The sequence below is a fragment of the Sorex araneus genome, chromosome 5 (genome assembly GCF_027595985.1).
Source record: "Sorex araneus isolate mSorAra2 chromosome 5, mSorAra2.pri, whole genome shotgun sequence".
NCBI classification, from domain to species: Eukaryota; Metazoa; Chordata; class Mammalia; order Eulipotyphla; family Soricidae; genus Sorex; species Sorex araneus.
In genome coordinates, this window is record NC_073306.1 from 207,693,290 (window position 1) to 207,716,706 (window position 23,417).

Genomic DNA, 23,417 nt, shown 5'->3' on the forward strand with positions numbered 1-23,417 from the left:
GGAGTCTTTATGATGTAAAATACTTTGCTCAGGTGTGCTACAGCATTAAAATTTCCTGAGTTTCAGATTTTTCCTTTGACCTCCGTTAATGCCCCATTAGCACTCATTAATTTTGCAAACTTCACAAAGACCCATGTTGATAATCAACTTTGAGCCTCTAGAAGAAGAAATCAACCAGACCCTGGAAGTGTCCAAATCCTTCAAGAGTTCTTTAAAAAATTAATAAATAGGGCTGGAACAATAGCACAGCAGGTAGGGCGTTTGCCTTGCACGTGGCCAACCCGGGTTCGATTCCCAGCATCCCCTATGGTCCCCTGAGCACCGCCAGGAGTTATTCCTGAGTGCAGAGCCAGGAATAACCCCTGTGCATTGCCAGGTGTGACCCAAAAAAGCAAAAATAAATAAATAAATAAATAAATAAATAAATAAATAAATAAATAAAAGACCTCAGGAATTTAAATACAGTAAGACAGTCACCTTAGGAAAGCTCATAACCCAGATTTTTCCTGTTTCATTTCAGGGACGACTGTGTAGACTCTTAGAACACGCAAAATAAATCTGTAGATCCCAGACCATGGCGTCTCTTTTTCAGATACTCTTTAATTTGTCTCTAGTACCGGCAGCATTGAAATCCATTCCTTATAGTAACTGACGTCATTTATCTACTCTCTCTCCCTTTTTTTTTTTTTTGGACAAAATTTTGAAAACTCTTCTGTACACATGAACTTTGGCTGCAGAATGTAACTGCTCCAGTTTGGTTCAGAGTAACAGTTCCCAGTTGAATATGTTTCACTTCTGACTTGAAGGAATAATAAATTCAGTATGTTGCAAATCATCAGTTTTGGCTTCCCGTGGTCTACACATGGGTCAGGGGGACTAGGTTTGAAGGAGATTCTAAGAGGAGGTATTTCTAGGGGACTGGAGCCCGTGCATCTTAGCTTTCACTTACTGCCAGGAGAGCTGGACATTCACTGCAGCTTTGTTTGTATAGGAGGATCATTGTTGAAACGATCTATTTGGCAAAGACAAAACATTTTTTTAATGTTTAGCAATAGTGAAAATAAGTTTAAAATCATATATTCCCTTCTCTTTGTATTTGAGCGAAAAGTTTTAAAAGGCAGTTCCAACAGGCCAGAGGGAAATGAAATACTTGTATAACAATCATTCCCTGTGGAAGTCACTTTTAAGTTTTTAATTGGGAACCTGTAGTACAAATTCAAGAGAAGTTGCAGTGCAATCCCTTGATATCTGATGAAACAGCATAAGAATGGGAGTTAAGAAATAAATATTTTTCAACGGCTCTCATTAAATTCTATTCTGTTCTAAAAATTCACTTGAATAGTTTCTACTTACAATTTTTTATCTGTACAATGAGAATACCTTGTAATTTAAGAATGAGGTGATGAAGAGAAATCCTGGACTGGGGGGTCTGTTTCAAAGAGATAATGTGCATGCTTTGCATTCAAAAGACCCCCCCCCAGCCTGATGCCCACCCCCCACCACCTCCAGAAAAAGAAATCTAACATTTGCTCACAGCAGGCAGCTTTTACTACTCATGGCTTCTTTCTCATCTTAGTCAAATTTACAACCACCTGAATAAATCTTAGCATGTTTCAGATTGTTAAAAAAGACATGTGATATTTTATTAATTAAAAAAGAAAACACAGACTTTCCTGGAAGAGTTCTATTTGTGTTTTCAAATAAATCAAAGGCAACCAGTGTCAGAAAGATTCTGTAGTGCTATCATCTCTCCATTAAGAATAAAAACAAACCTTTTTCTTTTTATAAATTATGTTAGCATTTGTAGCAATAAGAAAGTTATCCCACTACTGATTCGGTTCCAAATAGTTCCATTGTTTTTCTCATTATTTTAGGTCAGACTCTGAAATTCAAAGTTTCCAGTTCATTGAAATAAAACTTGAAATCAACCTTGTCAGTATCATGCTCATCTTCACTGTGTCTTTATCAGCCCTCCAATCTCTTGCTATATTATATTATCATAAAGAAAATACTGAGGTCTTAATGCCAACTGGGCAGAAATGATCTGGGCTGAAGTATCTCGGTGTGTGAGTGGTTCAGTTCCTTTTGTTCCAAGATGTGTGGGCTTTGGTCATGTCCAGCATTGGAGCCACAGGACAAGAGACTGTCCCAGAGCTGGGCCATGTTGCTTTCCCCCAGGTCCTCTTTTGTCCCCCAAGGTCCTTCTTTGCTTACTTCATCCACTTTTTCCACTCCAGGCACCTCTACTACCCTTCCCCTGCCTTCGCCACATTTTTTTCCCTCTTTGATATTTATAAATCCAATATGAATCTGTCTTTATTTGGAGTAGAAGGATTTTTTTCTCACTGATTAACCCCTATACATATATTTTTTTATTTACTTGTTGACAGTTTTACGTAGTTGTTTGTTTCTTCTTGTAATGAAAGAGACAAGACGTTCCAACATTCTTGTCGTTTCCCCAAATTCCCAAAATATGCTTTTTATTTTAGTCTGTTTCTTTAGAGACAAGTTGTAGCAAGCATAAATTAAAGCAAGAGTTTTTTTTTTTTAAGTGTTCTGTCCTAGGAGTGAGTGATAATGGGGTTTCTCAGACCTTGTAATTCCAATTTGATAACTAGGCTCTTGACCCTTGAGCATTTAGCTCTCTTTCAATTGCTCTTACCTCTCTGCCCTGTTGACCTTTTCTGATTCAGTGTGAAAACTGCCATTGTTTATAATCCTGTTCTCCTTGATATCCTTAGGTTTTCTCCAGAAGAGATCATTTGTTTGAGTTTCCCAGGTGACGTGGAATTATGTCATTCAGATATAGCCGGCATTTTGTTTTGCTTTGTTTGGGGGGCCAACCCTCATGGTTTTAGGGTTTCACCTGGCTAGGGTCTCAGAGATCACTTTTTGCAGGTGCGAGGTGGTATCGGGTATTGAACCCGAGTGGGATGATTAGAAGGCGAAAGCCTTATTTATTGTATTCTCTCTCCAGGCCCTACAACCAGCATTTCTTAGCTTTCCTCATAGATAGGGGTGATATGAAACTAGATTTGCAGATTTCTCAGGTATTACACACCCTGTCTCTCTACCTATCTTCATAATATTCCTAAAAGTCATCAGGGAGGATGGTCAAGAGAAATTATCTGAAGTGAGTGAATGATGAGTCTATAACTCAAGAAAGTTGTCCTGCTGTATTCACTGTATCACTGTATCACTGTCATCCCATTGCTCATCGATTTGCTCTGATCGAGCGGGCACTAGTAACATCTCCATTGTGAGACTTGTTGTTACTGTTCTTGGCATATGGACTGTGCCATGGGTTGCTTGCCAGGCTCTGCCGTTTGGGCAAGATACTCTGGGTAGCTTGCCGGGTTCTCCGAAAGGGGCGGAGGAATCGAACCCGGGTCAACTGTGTGCAAGGCAAACACCCTACCCACTGTACTATCGCTCCAGCCCAACCAGTTCAAATATAGGAATAAATCATTTTTATTCACAATACTTCATGGGACTCTAAAATCCAATTTAAACTTAATCTATTTTTTAGATAATTTTTTAGGATGAGAGGGCGATCTGGCTGCGACATCTGTCACCCCATTGATCGCCAGGGTTGATTCGGCTGATCTGGCTGGCTCGGCAGTTGTCCCCTTCCTCCCTCACCACTCCAGGTGCGTCCCTCCTGAAGCTGCATGCTCAGTCCAAGAGGACGGCCTTCCCGAATCGAGACGGACCGGTCTTCAGTCGAGGGTATACGAGTAGCTGCGCTCCCCTGCTAGAATCTGCTGTATTAGCTTTCAGTACTGTTTGGAGATTTCTTTTCATAATTTTCATTTTTATCTACATTCTAAATGTCTGTTCATTGGTGATTAGCTACTTTTGATATGATACTTTTATCATCTTAAATAAAATGATACTCTTGGATGAAAGGGAGGTAATTTAAAGATGGATCTATGGACAGAAAATAAGCTCTTTTACATCATATGAGATGAGTCTTCTTTTGTGTGTGTGTGTGTGTGTGTGTTTGGGGGAGGCAGGGACAGATGGCAAGAAACCTTGCTTGATGATGGATTTTCAATCTCATTCCCATGTGTTCAACCTCTTGCATTGAAAGAGCAGGTTTTTATTGTTTGTTTGTTTGTTTCCCAAAATTTTATTTGAGAATTTATGGCCTTTGAAAACAAATTCTGATTTCTTTACCTGTAGCTATGCAATTTGGGACCAGTCCCTTAAAATTTATGAGACTCAATTTCCTCATCTATATTCTAAGATATTGAAAAATGGGAAAATGAAAAAAATTATCTTTCAGAGCTTGGAGGGATAATAAAAAAGTATGTAAATTCTTTGTACCATAATCGATGCTTAATAAATGGTAGACCTTACTACAGAAAGTTCTTTTTAAAATATTCTACCTTTTTTCCCATAGAAGTTTATTGCCGACTTTATTAAACAGAATTTTCTTACATTTTCAGTACAAAATAGTTCTGTGACTTTGAGAAACTTCCATAGCCTTTATATGATTTCACACGTGAGATAACAAGGAGAATATCTTGAGCAATGCTAGATTTTTCCTGCTAATAGTATGTTATCCATTTTACTCTCCATCTTAATTAAAGGAATATACAGGTAGATGCATCAATGTGCTTTATAATGCAATATAGCATGCTTTCTGCAGCATGAACTTTGGGTCCACATGATATGTGTTCCTTCAGTTAACCTGCTGAGTTATCCTGGGCAAGACATACTAGTAGGTAGTAGTAACGGATTAGAATTAATTACCCATTTCTATAAAATACAAGGTTCATGAGAATTTTGATAACTCCAAAAGAAATACTAAGAACTTCTGACTGTTTTCATAATATCCATTAAGTTCCCAAAAAGCTAATTCACACTCCCTTTAGCATCAAGATAAATCTAACTCAAAATCTAGACTGTAAACTAGTCTTTTCCCATACTCTGCCACCCCTCCCCAAATAAACAGACTTCTATTGCTTTACTCTCATCAAACAATCAAATCCAGCTTTATCAAGAAAGAAAGAGTCTCCTGGGGGATCCTTATCTCCAGTTTGCTTCCCCTTATTTTCTTGAGTGTTTTCTTCACTTCAGGAGATATGTTTCTGTTAATCAGATCATTGTTGCCTTTCCAAGATATTTTTTAATTGATTGATTTTAAATCACCGTGAGATACAATTAACAAACTCTCATGTTTGAGTTTCAGTCATACAATGATCCCTCCATCAGTGTATATTTTCCACCACCCATGTCCCCAGTGTATCCCCCCCTTTCCAGCCCTCTCCCTGCCTCTATGGCAGATAATTTCTCCCATACTCTCTCTCTACTTGTGGGCATTATGGTTTTCAATACAGATACTGAGACACCATCATGTTTGGTCCCTTATCTACTGTCAGTCCACATCTCCCAACCGAGATATTTTTTTAATTAATTTATTTTTTAATTAGTGAATCACCATGAGGGTACATTTATAGATTTATACATTTTTGTGCTCATGTTTCCCTCATACAAAGTTCAAGAACCCATCCCTTCACCGGTGCCCATTCTCCACCATAACTAAACCCAGCATCCCTCCAATCCCCCCAATCCCATCTCCCCCCACCCCACCCTGTCACTGTGGCAGGGTATTCCCTTTTGTTCTCTCTCTCTAATTAGGTGTTGTGGTTTGCAATAAAGGTGTTGAGTGGCCATTGTGTTCAGTCTCTAGCCCACATTCAGCATGCATCACCCTTCCCCTGAGTGGCCTCCAACCCATTTTACTTGGTGTTCCCTTCTCTATCTGAGTTGCTCTCTCCCCAGAATGTGAGGCCAGCCTCCAAGCCATGGAGCCAACCTCCTGGTACTTATTTCTACTATTCTTGGGTGTTAGTCTCCTACTCTTTTATTCTATATTCCACAGAATGAGTGCAATCTTTCTATGTCTGTCTCTCTCTTTCTGACTCATTTCACTTAGCATGATACTTTCCATGCTGATCCACTTATATACAAAGTTCATGACCTCCTTTTTTTCTAACAGCTGCATAGTATTCCATTGTATAGATGTACCAAAGTTTCTTCAACCAGTCATCTGTTCTAGGGCACTCGGGTTTTTTCCAGATTCTGGCTATTGTAAACAGTGCTGCGATGAACATATAAGTGCAGATGTCATTTCGCCTATACTTTTTTGCTTCTCTGGGATATATTCCCAGCAGTGGTATTGCTGGGTCAAATGGGACCTCAGTTTCTAATTTTTTGAGAATCGTCCAAATTGTTTTCCAAAAGGGCTGAACCAGTCGGCATTCCGACCAGCAGTGTAGAAGGGTCCCTTTCTCCCCACATCCTCTCCAACAGTCCAACCAAGACATTTTTAGAAGGCCTCTTGCTTTCACAACTCATCAGTAGTCTTCATTAATAGCCAATAGTCTGTTTTATATAAGCATTCTTACAAAGAACTTGGGGAAAACAAAAGAAAATAAGAAGAGATGAAATCATCTGTGAAATACCACCAGAGGGACCTGCCCCAGTTGCACTGTGGGGCGTACATTCAGGTATACTCAGGTAACATCTGGGGCATCTGTCCTCTGGACTTAGTCTGCGGCCAGAAAAATAGTGTATTCCTGAATTCCTTGAGACCCCTCTTTATGTATGTTTTTCCTTTTCTTTTCTTAGGGAAGGGAACTTGGGGACCACACCTGGCAGCACTCAGGATTTGTTCCTGGCATTGCACTCAAGGATTATGCCTGTCAGTGCTTGGGTGCTGGCGGGTCAAACCTGGGTTGGCCATATGCAAGACAGGTGCCTTCCCACCAAATCTATCTCTAACCCTGGGGGTTTTCCTTTAAAACTAACACCATTAAGGGGCTGGAGAGATAGGACAGTGGGTCGGGTGTGATCCCTGGAGGTCCATATGGTTCCCTGAGCCCCACTTGCAAGTGATCCCTGAGTAAACCTTGAGAACTTGGAGTAAGCCCTGAGTCCTGCTCAGTGTGGCCTCAAAAACAAAAAAGAAAATGAAACAAAAGCAGCACTGTCGTTTGAGTATTAGCTATATTACTAGCAGTCACGCTCTTTATTAGACTAAGAATAAAGGCCACAGTACCATGTAAACAACCCTTGGTGGTACACCTCGGAGGGTTGGTGGTCAGAGCACAGACCAACACAGGGGGGCAAATGGAAGACTTTCTTTTGCATTTATGCATAAATTTCCTTGAATTTAGTAGCTAGAGAAGTCAACCTACAGTGGGAAAAGGACATGAGTTCTGAGTACAAATCAAGAGATGGAACCTTGTAGTCAAGTAGAAATAACAACATTTAGAGTACAATGGCCATGTAACTTAGGGCAAGGGATTATTTTAACCTCTGAATATAAATAACCTTGATTGCAAATCTTCTTCAGTCTAATCTTTGAGTTATTGTCTAATTCTTCAACGTATAAAATTCTTCAATAAATTAAACTTGCTTGTTAGGCATCTGTTTTACCCGTAAATGAGTAGGACACATTAGATTCAAATTTGAAGAGAACACTTTGAAATGTGCAAGGAACTGTACGGAACAATTTGGTGAAGGATGGGTAAAAAAGTTGGTGAAGGATGGGTAAAAATGTGGCAGTTTTCCCATGTAATTTTTTAGAATTACCAGTTCCATATTTGATCATATTATTAAAACAGGTTTGATTAGTACTCTGAAGTTAGTCCTTTATATGTTGAAGATATTTATTGAGGTATTTAATATAAAATCATGACTCTATACCCCAGGTCTTGAAGTTGGATAATGTCTTGTTTCGACGAAATTCATAGCATGAGCTATATTTGATATTACCATAATCTAAGCAATTAAAATGAGTCACTAGCCCTCTGTAAACTGCATATGAGCAATTATTGCATAATGAACTACTTTCTGGATGATATCACTATTATAGTATAGTGATACTGAATTTCCTCAGCCTCATTTCCTTATCATGAAATAAAAATAACTATATTTGCAAAATATTTGTGCCGTAGTTAGTTCCTTTTCCCTTGGAACACTGATGAAGAAGGCGAAACATAAACTTCTGTCAGCAAGTGGGTTCTCTTCCCTGTGAGCATTTCAGTCTAATTTGAAACCATGTAAATCAGAAAAGGAAGTCTGGAGACCTCAGCAGAGTGTGTGGTTTCATCATCCAAAGAACATCAGTTAGACAAACTAAGACCCCTTTTCAGGGGTTCCACCGGCACAGTGGGTAGGGCGTTTGCCTTGCTCACAGCCAAACTGGGTTCGATTCCTCCATCCTTCTCAGAGAGCCCAGCAAGCTATCGATAGTATCTCACCCGCACGGCAAAGCCTGGCAAGCTACCCGTGGCATATTTGATATGCCAAAAACAATAACAACAGGTCTCACACTGGAGATGTTACTGCTACCCGCTTCAGCAAATCGATGAACAACAGGACGACAGTGCTACTGTGCTACTGAAACTAATGTTCAGAATTTTGGGTGAGAATGTGAGGTAGGTTTAAATAATAATTTTTAATTAGAAATAGGACACACTTTTTAGTTTGCTTTCCTATCCTGGGTCCTTTTTCTCCTCAGTGAAATCTATGTGTATTCTCCCAGACTGCCAAGGTATAACGTCTATCTTGGTTTCGTGTTGGATGTAGAGAGGGTCTCTGCTTCCACTAGCTTGTTCCCCTTGTTCATTACTAGTCTTCTCCTCTGTATCCTAAGATGTCACGATGTCTCCATTATAACAGATCATTTGCCATTATAAAAGTTGCTTTTTTAAAAATGGAAAGTGTCATGGGGATTTGTGGTGAGAAACATTTATTGGAAGAAATGTTTTGAGAATCACTACTTAGTTGACTTAAAAAGTTTTCTGCTACAGTTGTAGGGAGGTGCTTACAAATGCATTTCTTTCCTTATAATCCTTTTATTTTTCTTTATGAAAAAATGTTGACATGAGGATGATCACAGTAATATCTGAAGAGCAACTATATTCCCATCTTCAATGTATTAAATTTCTGTTAATATTTCTTTTGAAATATAGCTTGTTAAACAAATAAAATATTTTCTTCAATGAGGAGGAATCGTAAAGATTTATTTAAATTTAAAAAGGAAAACACCTGACTATGACTACTTATCAAAAATAAAATGTGCAGCTGAGATTAATTTGGTCTTGTGAGTTCAGTAACAGGTGTTGAACTGTAGGCAGAGTCCAAATATTCTTGGAAGGCCTGGTGACTTTTGTGTTCGATGCAATGCTTCTTTCCCAAGGAGTTAAATATAATAGCCAAGCCTACCATTTACTTAACACGTTAAAGTTAGTTTATTATCTTGTAATCTGAGTTTTCTACCAGTTGACTTTCTAGCCAAATTGAAAAATGTATAGAACCCAAATGATATAAGATATATGATATATGTGTAAAGAAATCTGTTGATAGAAGAGAGTAATTTTTCTGTCTTACATATACTGTAAATTGTCAACTTTCCCTGAATTTTAGTTTTAACACATAGAGACATTCAGAAATAAACATATACAGACAAACACACATTTGCCTCTTTCCCCTTTTTACTATTCTATAAATCAGTGAAAGCAATGGCTCCATATTTTCCATATATTATACTAAGAAATTTATACATGTGCCCATATATGTTTAACAGATGATTAGAGTAATGGTAGTAGTAGATTTAAAGACTGAATATCTTTTCACTTGCAGAAAATATAATCTTCCTGAATTATATATCAAGAAATATATTTCAGAAAAGGATATCCAGTTATCACAGTTTGATCCTTCTTGTTCTCTTTATTTCTCCTATTTTTTTAACTACATGGTATAGTGATCATTGCGGATTGTTTACAATATAGGAAAAATATGAAGAAAATAGATTACTATAATCTCACCACACAGGAATAAAAACTAGTAAGTTTCCAAGAATGTTTTCAGATTTTTCTGTTGTTAAGGATATTTTACAAAGCTGAAATTAAATGACACACAATTTTCTAATATGCCTTAAATGTGGGGGAAAATTTCAACTTACTAATCATGTTTTCGGCAAGCTCCCCGTGGCATATTCGATATGCCAAAAACAGTTACAACAAGTCTCACAATGGAGACGTTACTGGTGCCCACTCGAGCAAATCGACGCACAACGGGACCACAGTGCCACAGTGCTACAATCGTGTTCTTTAAATTCAGGTGTTATCTTATGTTGGCATAAATATGTATATTCATCTAATTAAATGACATTAAGGGATCACAGTGGATTTGTGCTTTGTGGAAAGAGAGAGCGAAGCATATCCCAGTGTCTGGAGAAAGCTTCAACAGCGTTTGGGGTGGGGAGGCGGGTGGTGGGAGGGGGGTGCTTCAAGCAAGGGCCGGCTCAGAGTGCTGTGTGGTTGAGCCCTTCCTGCAGGTCACAGGAGGAAAGTTATCGTTGTACTGCAAGACCGTAATTTCTGTAATTTTATCCACTGATAAGTATTCACAATATCCTGATTGTCAAAAACTTAAAACTTTTCCCTGTACTCACAAAGGAACATATTCAGATTTTTGTGTGTGCTCCATTCTGCATACTCCTGAGTATTTCTTTTCTCAAAAGTTACTTGAATGTATTCAGGCAAATTTTCAGTAAAAGCAGGATAGTGCTCTTTACATCTTACCCTGGAAATTACATTTATGGGTACCTTTTTGTTCATCCAGAAAAAATTACTATCAGCTTAAAAATGTGCTTGAAAGAGAAGTCCATTATGGCTGCTCAAGAAATGTTCAATTTCATGGTCATTGTAAATTGTGAGAGTTCTCATACATTTCTTTGTGCATCCTCAATGGATGGTTGGAATGCAAGACCATTATGTATTTCGGATACTCTAAATGCCTCCTTAAATGATCACTGTTTCAAAGGATTTGCCCTTCTTCCATGGCTAATAGCTATTTTCCTATGGAGCTGCTTGTAAGGACTAAGAAAAGGAAACAAACTGAAGGGAATGACAGGGGAAAATGTGTTAGAAAAATACGTTTTCTCGTGAGTTCTCAAACAAAAAACAAATCTGTTCTGCTAATTCATGAATCCAGGTCCACCCTAAATGGAAAGATTCTAAGTATTTTAGGCTTTTGAATATCTGTGTGAAGTTAAACGCTGCTACAGGAAAACATCAGGAAGATATCATCAGTTGGCAAGAAAGCAAAAACCAAACAAAACCCCCAAACATCTTATTTACTTTATTCCCTGACAGCAAATATTAATCTCTGCTTCCAGATGCTTTCTCCCAAAGTTTAAATTCCACTCGAAGCTTTGTTTCAATGCATGTTTTTGAAGGGAGGGTCTCAAACATCCAATCAAAGGACTCAGCAGCGCCTCTCATTTCAGCTGTGGAATTATACTTAGGCAAACATCAGCAAGAGGCTCTGGGGGAAAAAAAAACACCTTAATACTTTGGAGGAAGTACCTCATGATAAGTTATTTTTAATAATTTCTAACTTGAGCGTTAGCTGTATAGTTTGCCAGTAGATTCTAGCTTATTGAAATATCACTGCAATCATTTCTAATTTTTAAAGAAATGACTCTGACCGTGAGTGTATTTCCATACTTTATTCTGGAGTAATATACAGAAAAAGAGTGGAAGGAAGCAACTTTTTAATCTGTGTTTCTAGATGCTCTGCACGTCATCATGGCTGATCTTTAAGTTTTACACGTGCTCTTTAGTTCCATGTGAGTGATGTCAATAGAAAAAGTAAGTCACAGGGAGCCTCAAAATGCTCTTTCCAGGGGCTGGAGCAATAGCACAGCGGGGAGGGTGTTTGCCTTGCATGCGGTTGACCCAGGTTCGATTCCCAGCATCCCATATGGTCCCCTGAGCACCGCCAGGGGTAATTCCTGAGTGCAGAGCCAGGAGTAACCCCTGTGCATCACCGGGTGTGACCCAAAAAGCAAAAAAAAAAATGCTCTTTCCAAACAAGAGTAGCACGGGAAGAGGTCCCAAAGGGTTGCAAAGCATCTTGTCTGTTTTCATGTGGGTTGGTTGAGTCTTTCAGAGGGTATTGTTGTTTGGATCTTCTTTATTAATCTAATTTAACAACTAAGAGTACAATGCCTACCTGTTTTTCTCTACTCTTCGTCTTGACTCATGACTGACTCATTCAGTGGCTTACTTATTTTTATCTCATTAATAAAAATATTGAGGGGGCTGGAGCGATAGCACAGCGGGTAGGGCGTTTGCCTTGCACGCGGCCGACCGGGTTTGATTCCCAGCATCCCATAAGGTCCCCCAACACCGCCAGGGGTGATTCCTGAGTGTAGGAGCCAGGAGTAAGTTCTGTGCATCGCTGGGTGTGACCCAAAGAGCAAAAAAATAAATAAATAAAATAAAAAATAAATAAAAATATTGAGGCTGGCGCAATAGTAGGACAGGTCAGGTTCCTGCCTATCACGTGACTGACCCATTTCGGTCCCCCAGCACCACATCCGCCCCCAAGCTCCACCTGGAGTGACGCCTAGACAGAACCAGCCGTATGCTCTGAGTACTGCTGGGCGTGGCCCACAGCCCTAAAAAAGAAAAATATCTAAAACCAACGGATTCTATGTGCAGGAATTCAGTTTAGCATTTTCTTTCAAAGGCTAAATTTAGGGATGGTAAGAGGGCTGGCGCTATAAAGGAGCCTTTGGATGGGCCACTGTGCAGATGGGAATGTTAAAAGCAGAGGCAAGGCCTGTCTCACCACCCGCTGGCACTTCCGGAGAAGAATTGTGAACTATGGGAATGAGAGATTGAAAGCAGGGACCGTTTAGCTACCTAGAGATTTGTTAGGAATTAGACTACCATCTTGCAGATACAATTTCAGTGTTTCTCTTACAGCTGAATCCGATACTTGAAAAAAAAGATATTAAAGGAGAATACTGTTCAGTGCTACGCTTCTATCTCTGCCTCCAGCTTTCCAATAAAACTGGTAGAAAGAACCTGACATTTCGTTAACGTTCTCAGACTCCAGCTACTGAAAATTGTGACTTTTCCACTGAACTACAAAGTGCAGTTGGAAAAAAATAAATGGTCTTTTCTGCCACATGGAAGATTAAAATTCTTTATAGGCATTCCCAAGAATCTAGTAAGTTATCACTCATATCATTTGCCATCCCATTGATCTTCGATTTGCTTGAGCGGGCGCCAGTAACGGGGGGGGCGCTAGTAAGTTAAACAAATTTTTTTAAAATAATGTATTGGGAGTATGTTGGAAAACAAAATGATAGTCTACTATAGAGAAAGCATTCTGAACTTTTAAAATATGAAGATAAACATTATAGCCTGAAAGGAAAAAAGTACACAAATATTGGAAAAAATAATATGGTATCCAGCTATGATTTTGTTGTAAAAAATGTACCAAAACAAACTGGGGACTTTGGTGAAGGGAAATTACCCTGGTGATGAGATTGGTATGGGAACATTTATGCCTGAAACTCAATCATGAATAACTTTATAACTGCAATTAATGGTGATTCGATTAAACATGAATACATAATTAAAATATAAAACCACATTTTTCTAAAAATCTGCCATGATCATGAGTTAACTTTCCGTCTCAATACCCTCAAGAAGTTTTCCTGTCGATTGGCACTATTGCCTTTCCTATTGCCAACGTTTCAATGTCAATTTTCTGATGGGACACATCCAGCAACGTTCCGTTCCGGGCATACTCCTGGCTCTGTGCTCAGGGGATCAAGGAACTGTATGTGGTGACAACGATCAAACCCACTGTGCTGTCTCTTCAACCCAAATGTCAAATGTGTTTCCTTTCTCTTTGTCATAAAATTATGTATTAAAAAACTTACCATGCATACATTTGTTTTAATTCGAGCTCCACCGCTTACTGGCAGTATGTGCAGGCAAGTTATTCTCATCTCTGGAGTAGTGGTGGAGATCTCACTGCATTGTTGTGAAGATACACAGGGCTAATGCTCATGAAGCGTCTAGCCCCGTGTCCCATGAAACAGGCGCCCATTGCAGTTAAAGGTCTCAGTTCCCACTGGTCACCTTCGTCTAGCCCCTCTCCTGCCATTTTCCTTGTACGACCTAATCTCTAAGTAATGCATACATAATTGTGAGGACGTGAGCATGAATGCCCAAATGCCTTGGTTCCTCAGTTAACTCATTCCACCCCCAGCCTCTTCCCTTCCTTAATCCCCACTGGCAACCTGCTTAAAGGAGCAAGCGAAGCAGGGCGCCAGCTGAACTGTGAGAGCAGCCCAGCACGTGAGCGTTTGTTCTCAGGGCTTCAGCTCGTCCGGTTCTGCCTCAAAGACCGGACAAAGCTCCAGTTGCTCACAGAACTGATTCCAGCCCTGTGGTCCCTGCCTTGGAGAGAGAGCAGCCACTCAGAGGGCAGCAGTGCAGTGCAGTCTTGAAATCTACTTAGAACCCACTTGCCCTAGGAGGCCCAGGGGTTTTCCTGGAGAACACAGAAGGCGACTGATTCATCAGCCTGCTTCCCAATGTGGTGACTGAGGGGACTAGGAAGGCGGAAGCGCCTCTTCCCAGTACTCAGTCATTTCCAAAGCATTCTCTCCTTCTCCATGTCACCCGCGCCAACCAGGAGACAGACGAGTGGGGCTGAGTAGCACAGGTTCATCTTATGTCACATATTTGAAGCCCAGAGGTTAGACCGGCGGTTCAAGTTACATGGGCGGTGCACCGGGGCAGGTGGGGGAGGAGGGGAGCATGGCTGGGGAGAGTATTTCCTGCTAAGGCAACCCACCTAAACTCAGTAAGTAATTATTTGCCTCCAAGAGGGAAAACAAAACAACTGAGAGAAATCATTTATGGGATGCACTTGAAAGTTTAAGAATTGCTACTTCTCTAGTAATGCTTAATGAATGCTATCAAATATCGACTCCATGTTCCAATTTTCTCTTTAATCTCAAAATGATTGTGTGGAAGAGGACCTCTAAGGTGATCCGCAATGGATAAGTGATATTCATGTTCTTGTATGAGCCTTATCTCTTAGGTATCACACTTGTATCACTTGTCATCCTGCTGCTCATCGATTTGCTCAAGCGGCGCCAGTAATCTCTCCATTCGACCCTGTCGTGTGTTAGTGTAGCCCAATGGCCTCTGCTCACTCCAGGAACATGATGAGCCTCTAACCGTTCGTTCAGGGTCTTGACGAAGAAGTCTGACCATCTTGTAGGTGGGCGGCCAGCAAAGCTCTTAGGTATGGAATAAATATTATAAGTTGCCAAAAAAAAAAAAGAATTGCTACTTCTCCACTGTTGATAGCACTGTCACACTGTTGTCCTGCTGTTCATCGATTTGCTCAAGCGGGCACCAGTAACGTCTCCATTGTGAGACTTGTTACTGTTTGTGGCATATCAAATATGCCACGGGGAACTTGCCAGGCTCTGCCATGCGGGCGGGATACTCTCAGTATCTTGCCAGACTCTCCAAGAGGGGTAGAGGAATCGAACCCGGGTCGTCCGTGTGCAAGGCCCTACCCGCTCTGCTATCACTCCAGAGACTAAAAATACGGATAATGAAAACCTGTGGAAATCCTACTGGAAACATGTTTGCATCTGTCTAGAAACATCCATGGAGAATGATGATATTTCATGCAAGAAATGATTTCTTGAAACCTCTCCAAATTAAAATGTGCTTAAGTCAAGACTAATCTTGGAAAAGGTGGTAGGAATTTTTATGGGAAATTTTAATTGATTCTTCCAGTCAGCTCTGAGATAACCATGTCTTTATTATCTTTTTAATATGGGGCAGTGGCATTGCCCAATTCCACTACGTACAGAAAACAAGACTTCACATGAATGCTTTTGAACAAATAATAGTTTTACTTTGAAAAGTTTGATTTGATTTGGCAAATATTTTAGTTAAAATACTTTAAGTCTTGTTACTGGTATATTGCCACTCTCTTTACCCCTTCCATGCCTGCATGGATATTTAAAAGCAATTAACTTGTTTGTGTATGTGTGTGTTGGGGTGGGGGGGTGGGAGGGAGGAGAGAAAGAATGAGAGAAAGAGGGGGTGGAGAGAGAGGTGGGAGAAGAGAGAAAGAAAAGAAGGGGAAGGGAGAGACATGAGGGAGGGAGGGGAGAAAAGGGAAGAAGAAAGGAAGGGAGGGAGGAAGAGAGGAAGGGAGGAGAGAGAGAGAGAGAGAGAGAGAGAGAGAGAGAGAGAGAGAGAGAGAGAGAGAGAGAGAGAGAGAGAGCGCCTCTGGATTAGCAGATTGGCTTGGTGCCCCTGGAGATCCTCAGCGTTACCGCTTCCCTGACAGTTGCAGTAACTCTGGACTAATGGATATTAGAATCCCTGAAAGGCAGCGCGTCAAGCCTCAGCTTTTTCCTCGGACGGTTTCTGCTCTCCCTGCAAACTCTTTTGCTTGTGCTCACTTTGTGGAGACCTTGCAGGACTCAGCGCTTTTACCTGAGCTCAGTAGCCAGCGAGCCCATTAGTCCGGGGGAGCGAGCGGGCAGTGGTTGTCATTCCTGAGTGATGGAGTCATGGGAGAAACTGCAGCGAACCAGGAGACAGTAGGACCGGGCTGAGCCGCGCTCGAGCGCGCCCGCGCCTGGAGCTGCCGGGTCGGGTCGGAGCAGCTGCCGCTTCCCTGCCCGCCAGCGCAGCCCGCAGTCGTCACTGACCACTGAAGGGTGCGATTGTGCAGGGTGAGAGCGGGCTGCGTTCCTGTTCATTCGGAGCCAGTTTGCCAGGTACTTCTGTTGTGTGTGATAACTTGAGCCTGTGAGTGTCACCCTGGACTCAGGAGCTAGACCTTGCGGGGTTTGATACACCCCCCTGCGCGGTCCCAATCATTCACTTCTCCAGTGTCCAAACGGGGGCAACAGATTGGAGATCGCGCTGTTCTCAGGCTGAAATGGGATCAGTTTAGTGCCACACTCTGGGATTCGTTCATTAATTGCTCCTGACAGATGCTGGAATCACTCACATAGAATTCCAGTGCTGCTTTAAAAGCTTATTTAAAAAAAAGAATACTGTTCCTGATAGAAATCTGAATTGCTGCGGATATATTTTTTTGAGTCTTTGAGACGGTCTATTTTTTGTTCCACCTAAGTCTGTCGTGGTTAAAACTTGAGAGAAAGCACAGTGCCTTAGGACTGATCTGGCGATAGAGTAGTGAGATTGCTGTGGTTTGCTTTCAAAGGGAAAACTTTTATTTGGCTACTGGTGTGTGTGTTGGCATGTGGATGGGAGGGTACAGATGTGTGTGTGTCTGTGTGTTTGTGTGTCTGTGTATATGCTAGATGTTAAAAACTACTACTCGAGAACCCAAACAAAGCCGCTTAACACTTTTCTATATTGATATAATTAACCAATCAGCCATATTTGAAGTTGGAAGCTTCACGCTGTGTGTGCAGGGACATACACTGGTATAGCACATGCACGATGTACTTCTGGAAGGATCCGAGCACATGCAGGTACTTGCTGCAGGTTGATATTCAAATGTATTTCTGGTTTAGCTGATAGACCATCATCCAACACCAGTTTTATATGTGGGTTTCTTAATGGACGAGACGCTCTGCATTGTTATAACTACATAAATATGTGGGAGCTCTGCATTCATGAGGCTTATACTCCAAAAAGGGGAATGTCTAAAGGGGAATGTATATAAGAATTTTGATAGTGTAGAATGGGGGTAAGAAAACTCTTATTAAATAATGAAAAGGGGGGGAAATAAGAGATTAAAATGAGGAATGTTGCAATGGAATGCTAAGAAGATACTCAACTGCTGAAAATTTTTGTGTCCAATGAAATAACAATAGCATATTTAAAGAAATCCAGAGTCAGCAGAAATGATGCCAAGAGCAAAAATTCTTAAAGCATCTTGTTAGCTTGTGGAATAACTTGTCCATCTTAATCAAGATGAAGTTTACTGCCTTGATAAAATCAGGTTGATAAAGTCAGAATTTTCTAAAGAAAAATTTAAATTCTCATTGAAGATTTCTTTCTAGGTAGATTGTAAAACCCAATAAAGTAAGTTATATTAGAATGCAGCGGACATTAATTTTAAGTAACATAATATCAAAGTAATATTTTCCATCCTGGAGTCATGTCAGTTCAGAAGAAAGACTTCCTTGCTCTTCACGAGAGAGTGTCACCTATTTATTCTTGCTAATAGACTGAGTTCCTTGGCCACACGGCTTATTGCTTCCAGACGATTAGGTCAGAGAGGACTGGCGAGCGGGAAGGCTCTGGCTATTGCTAGGCTCTCTGTGAGAGTGGAAGCAGCAGTGTTTTCATTTGACAGCACTGAGGTGCTCGAGGTGAACAGACTCAGTGATCGCCCATTCTATATTGAAAACTATACTACTGTGAGTGATGTTGCCAGGATCTGAAAGTTAGCTACTACCTTATTTTGTCTTGAAAAACAAATACGTTTTACTGTGGTGTAACTGATAGAGATAACATGGCATGTATTTAATATACATAATTCAATGGGTTTGAATATAGTTTATACCCCAGTGAAACCATCACTGTGTGTCAAGGTATGAACCCATCATCTCCACATGTTTTCTTCCTCCTTTCCCGTTCCTTTCTCGGGACTGATTCTTTTTCTTTCTCTCTCTCTTTGGGCCACACCCGGCGATGCACAGGGGTCATTCCTGGATCTGCACTCAGGAATTACCCCTGGCGGTGCTCAGGGGACCCTATGGGATGCTGGGAATCAAACCCAGGTCGGCCACGTGCAAAGCAAATGCCCTACCCGCTATGCTATCGCTCCAGCCCCACTGCGGGACTGGTTCTTAACTGGAGCGTCAAAGTACAGTATTGTGCTGCTAATTAGAGATACTGTGATATACGGTAGAGCTCTAAAACTTACTCATCAGGCCTGGCTGAATCTTCACATTCTTCAAACAACTCATTCCTCCCAACCCAAACACCTATGCTTTCTGCTTTTGTAGGGTTTGACAGTTTTTATTTTATTTATTTTTGGTTTGGGGGCTTCACCCTGGAATGCCCAGGGGTCACTCATGGCTTAGCACTCAAGTGTCACTCCTGGTGGTGCTTGGGGGACCACATGGAATGCCAGCCAAGCACCTCACCTGCTATTATATTATCTCTCCTGCCCCTGACAGGTCTTGTATTTTTATTTTAGACATTGTGATTTAGAGTACTGTTGACTATACAGGTTCATGCATACTTTAAAATGACGGAACATGACTTTGGCATCGTTATTGAGATGTGATGACGCATCTGTATCACCTGACAGACACATGTGCATCTGTACTTCTGTGATGATCACAGTCCAGTGTGCTGTAAGGAGCCACCTGTACCTGCCATCCTGTCCCGATCCTCCCATACTGAAATTCACTTATCTATTTCATGAGCTGTGGTCAGGTAGATATCAAGAAAAGCCTTAAAGGATGCCTGTTTATTCTTTAGATAACTAGCTTACTGATATGTGCAAAGAGATTTCAACAAGACTGAAAGATTGTGGGTATTGACCTCCAAACCAAGCCCATTATTTCTGTGTAGTTAAGTTCTCCTGGTATAAAGAAAAGATTTACCTTTGTGTCATTAACTCTTCCTAAAGCTTCTTCCTAAATTGTGCCTCACAGCCTCTCTCTTCTTTCAGCTCTATAGTTTATTCTAGACTTTATATTTACTAAGTCCTTAAATGTATGGAATTCTTTTTCCATTGACCTATAGTCCATCTTTCCCCCTTGACTGATTCTGGGGAAAGACCCATGTCCCCTGCGATTGGAGACACCACCCCCTCTGTGAGCAGGGCCATGGGTCAGGAGTGGAAAGAAGTGGACAAAACACAGGCAGGAGTCCACCAGGCCAGCATTCTGCTACTGGAGCAAGCCGCCTTATTTGTCAGCCTGTGGTCAGGTTTGCAACCTTCCTTATTATTTCTTTATATACACCAACACCGTTAAATATCAACAAGGACTCTTCATGAATTCCTATTGCGTGTGTTTTGTGGTAGTACATGGGTTTGACTCAAAGTGGCATCAATAGCCTTTATGTCTCTTTACCTAGTTATTAAAGTGATTAAGTTCCATCCTGCATATTAACTTCTCCCCAAGTAGCATGCATTCAAATGAAGTAAAGAGAACTGGCAGCTTTTGAATGTTACTTAGAGATTCCTCAAGGGAAGCCAAGATTGTTTGGGGACAAGATCCACGGGGACGGAGGAGTGGGGCATAAGGTGCCTCAGTGGCTCACCGTGCCACCCTGGCCAGCAGGAGGCCAAGAGTTGACAACCTGATGTCTTCTGCCTGTCGCAGCTCTGCCCAGAACCCGGGAGTTTGGGATCTGTAGCACGGGGAAAGAAGCAAGGCAGGCTGAGTGTTTGGTTTGACTATGCTAGAAAAATCTCCTAAGGCCCCAGTATCCGAGTCACCTTAGTGGACCTCTGGGGCACATCCACTTGGCAACCAGAGTAGACGCAAATGGTCGCTGGCAGTGGTCCCATGGAAACAGACTAAAATTACGGTCGTCAGCTTAGGAGATGAGCCTCACTTGCCTGAAGCCAGTGTGTCTTATAAAGAAATGGGATGAGTGAGGTCTGGGGACTGAAAGATGGACCCGGATAATGACCACGTCACCTTGATTGCCACAGGAACGACCCCCAAAGCACCTTATCTCAAATACACATTTTTACAACCAGGCACGCTTTAAAAAAAAAAAACTTCTGTAATTATTTCTACAAGGGGAGGCTTTAGACTTGATTTCAGTGTCTGTGCTAACGCCTCGCCCCATAATAGCCGTTCCTCCACCCCACACGACAAATGATAGCACAGCTGGTAAGACACTTCCCTTGCATATGGTCCCTCGTGCCCTGCCAAGAGTGATCCCAGGGCACGCAGCAGGGCGTAAGCTCTGAGCACAGCCAGGTGTAGCCTCAAAAACAAAGCAAAATTAAACTCTACATTTTAATATGATGTCTAAATGATCTAAATGATCTCTTGAAGACCATGCAGGTACAACTTACAAAGATTTCTAAGAAAAAACTTGTGGGAAATTATTGTAAAGTTTCTCATTAGAGACATAAATTTTAAGAGAATATTCAAGAATCCCCCAACACTCAAAATAAAGGGGGTCTTTTATGTGCCTTCTTCTGATATAATATGTTGAATGTGCTTTGTGTATCCTGATGATAAAGTATTAAAAATGTGTAAAGACAGGCTGGAGGCATTCTCTTCTCTAACACCTTTGTAGAATGTAGTTTTCTTGGACTGATAACTCATCATAATGTGTTGTGTTAACGATGGCTTTGTGGGTAGGCAGATACTCTCATTTTCTTCCTGTTTTTCCAAGTACCATCTTTTTAAGGTAGCCTCTATTATTATTCAGATAGAGCGAGAGCAACAGATAAGAGTCTATGGCCATTGCAAAGACAGTGGATTATACTTAGTTCCCAAAGGAGGGGGCCCTGTCAGAGGGCTTGGAGGTGGGGGGGCGGGGGACACACAGGGAAGAGTCATGGTTGGTCAGGAGAGGCTGGAGAGAGAGGGGGAGACAGAAGCACAAGTCTCTATTGTGTCTTCTTAGGGAAGGAATGTAGGAGGCATTGTGAAATGGTTTAAGACTGGCTGGTTTGAATTGTTTCTAAAGACTACAAGAGTGATTGTCTGGGTACCCTGAATTAATGACGGCAGGTGGATAGGGGTCACAGTATCAGAGCCCTGTGGAAGCAGATGAAGGAGGCGATTGGGAAATGGGATCTGAATTGATGGATTTACATATGAAATTCTGTCCAGGTCAGCATTTACGATCTAGAAATTAGCCTTCTCTGTAAGGGCCAGTCCCTCTAACATCAGCAAGGTCCTAGGTATTCTGATGCTTTAGCATCATAAATTGAAAGGCATGAAGAATAGAAATAGACTCAAATGGGCACACTCTACTTGATTTTGCTGAATAAGGTAATTTTCTGGTTGGTCCACTGAAGTCAGTATTCTTGACATTCAGTGTACTCCAACAGTTGATGTGCATCTCCTAGTGAAGTCCAGATATTATTTTTTAAATATATCTTCAATACTTTGAAACACCAGAAGATTGAATAGCTTTATCCTCTTTACTGAATAAAACATTCAGCATGTCCAACATGGATATTCAATGTTTCATTTATTCTAACAAAAGCTTCCAAGTTCTGGTCAAATCCTAAATGAGGCTAGAATTACAAAAAGAATTGTCTCTTTTCACAGTCACCATTCTCATTTAATTGGGCTTTTCTCCTGACACACAATAGTTCTTAGTTGATAGTTAAATGAACAAACCAGTGATTATGTTAGCCGAACTTATTGTGAGACATTTCTATAGATTTCATATGAATCTGTTTCTATAAGATACCGATGGTAAATGGATCAGAAAAGGGTAACATATATTGACTATTTTTCTCAGTTGAAAACTGAATTTGCTCTCATTTAAAAATTCACTAAAATCTCTGTTCTTTCAAGTAAATATAAAGTGTGGTAAGGGACAGCCACAAATTGAGTAGTAACTTGGGTTGATCTGAACTGGCAGAACTAAGCACTGCCACTTCTAATCTCTACTTGAATTAGCAGAACTGTACAGAAGAATAAAAAAGAATAAAAGTGTTAAATAAGATAATTAATATAAGATTAGAATAAATCAGCATGTGATGAAAGTAACCTTTAATCAAGGAAGGAGACAGCTTAGAAATATAGGGCACTTACCATATATTCCTTCTTCAGATTTTAAGCATTTAGAAAGAAAAACGCATACATGTGGTATTGAGTGGAAATGGAATTTTTCAAAAACTCCTACTTAGTCTCTCTATTCCAATTATTATCATTTCCCACAGGAATTTAGTTTGTAATAAATAAGGAATTTTTAAACAGCGAGGGAAAGATGAATCAGCTGCAGTAGGAATTGACACAACTAGATCAAAAATTGAGGGGCGGGTGGGAGTGTAACCCTTCCACCTAAATCAGTTCCTAGAGGAGTGGCAAAATTTGTTTTTCTATTTTTTGTTTGTTTTTTGCTTTGGGGGCCACACCCAGCGATGCACAGGGGTAACTCCTGGCTCTGCACTCAGGAATTACTCCTGACAGTGCCCAGGGAACCATATGGGATGCTGGGAATCGAACCCGGGTCAACCGCGTGCAAGGCAAACGGCCTCCCCGCTGTACTATCAGTCTGGCCCCAAGGAGTGGCAAAGTTTAGTGGAAATGGTGACCCTGTGCAGAGGCTTGGAGAGAGCTTTGCGCTTACCTCCAGAGGAGATGCTAAATGCGCAGTTTCCCTGAAGCTGGGAGCAGGAGTAGAGCGAGCGAGTGCCTCGCTGACCCCAGGTGCCCGGGCTGGGTGGCAGTGCTGGCACTCAGCGTAGCAGGAGAGAGTCAAAGGGTGCTTTCTCTTTGACGGAGTGCCTTAGTCTGTCCTCTGTGTCCAGCCTCCATCCCCCTGAGAGGAAGACTGGTTTTTAATCCAAAGTTGATGATCTCTATTTAATTTGGAGTCAGATATATATTGGGGTGGGGGTGAGGG

General features: G+C 41.1%; 1 protein-coding gene across 3 annotated transcripts in view; it reads left to right on the top strand.

Moving 5' to 3' along the window:
• ARHGAP24 (Rho GTPase activating protein 24) overlaps positions 1-23,417 on the top strand; it is a 693,477-nt gene that overhangs the window by 523,398 nt on the left and 146,662 nt on the right. The window contains exon 1 of one of the 3 annotated variants that reach the window (XM_055139844.1): positions 16,432-16,648. The exons of the other annotated variants lie outside the window; for them this stretch is intronic. The gene's annotated coding sequence lies outside the window, so the exon portion shown is untranslated. Of the gene's footprint in view, positions 1-16,431; positions 16,649-23,417 lie in introns of those variants that run through there. 3 annotated transcript variants of the gene reach the window in all.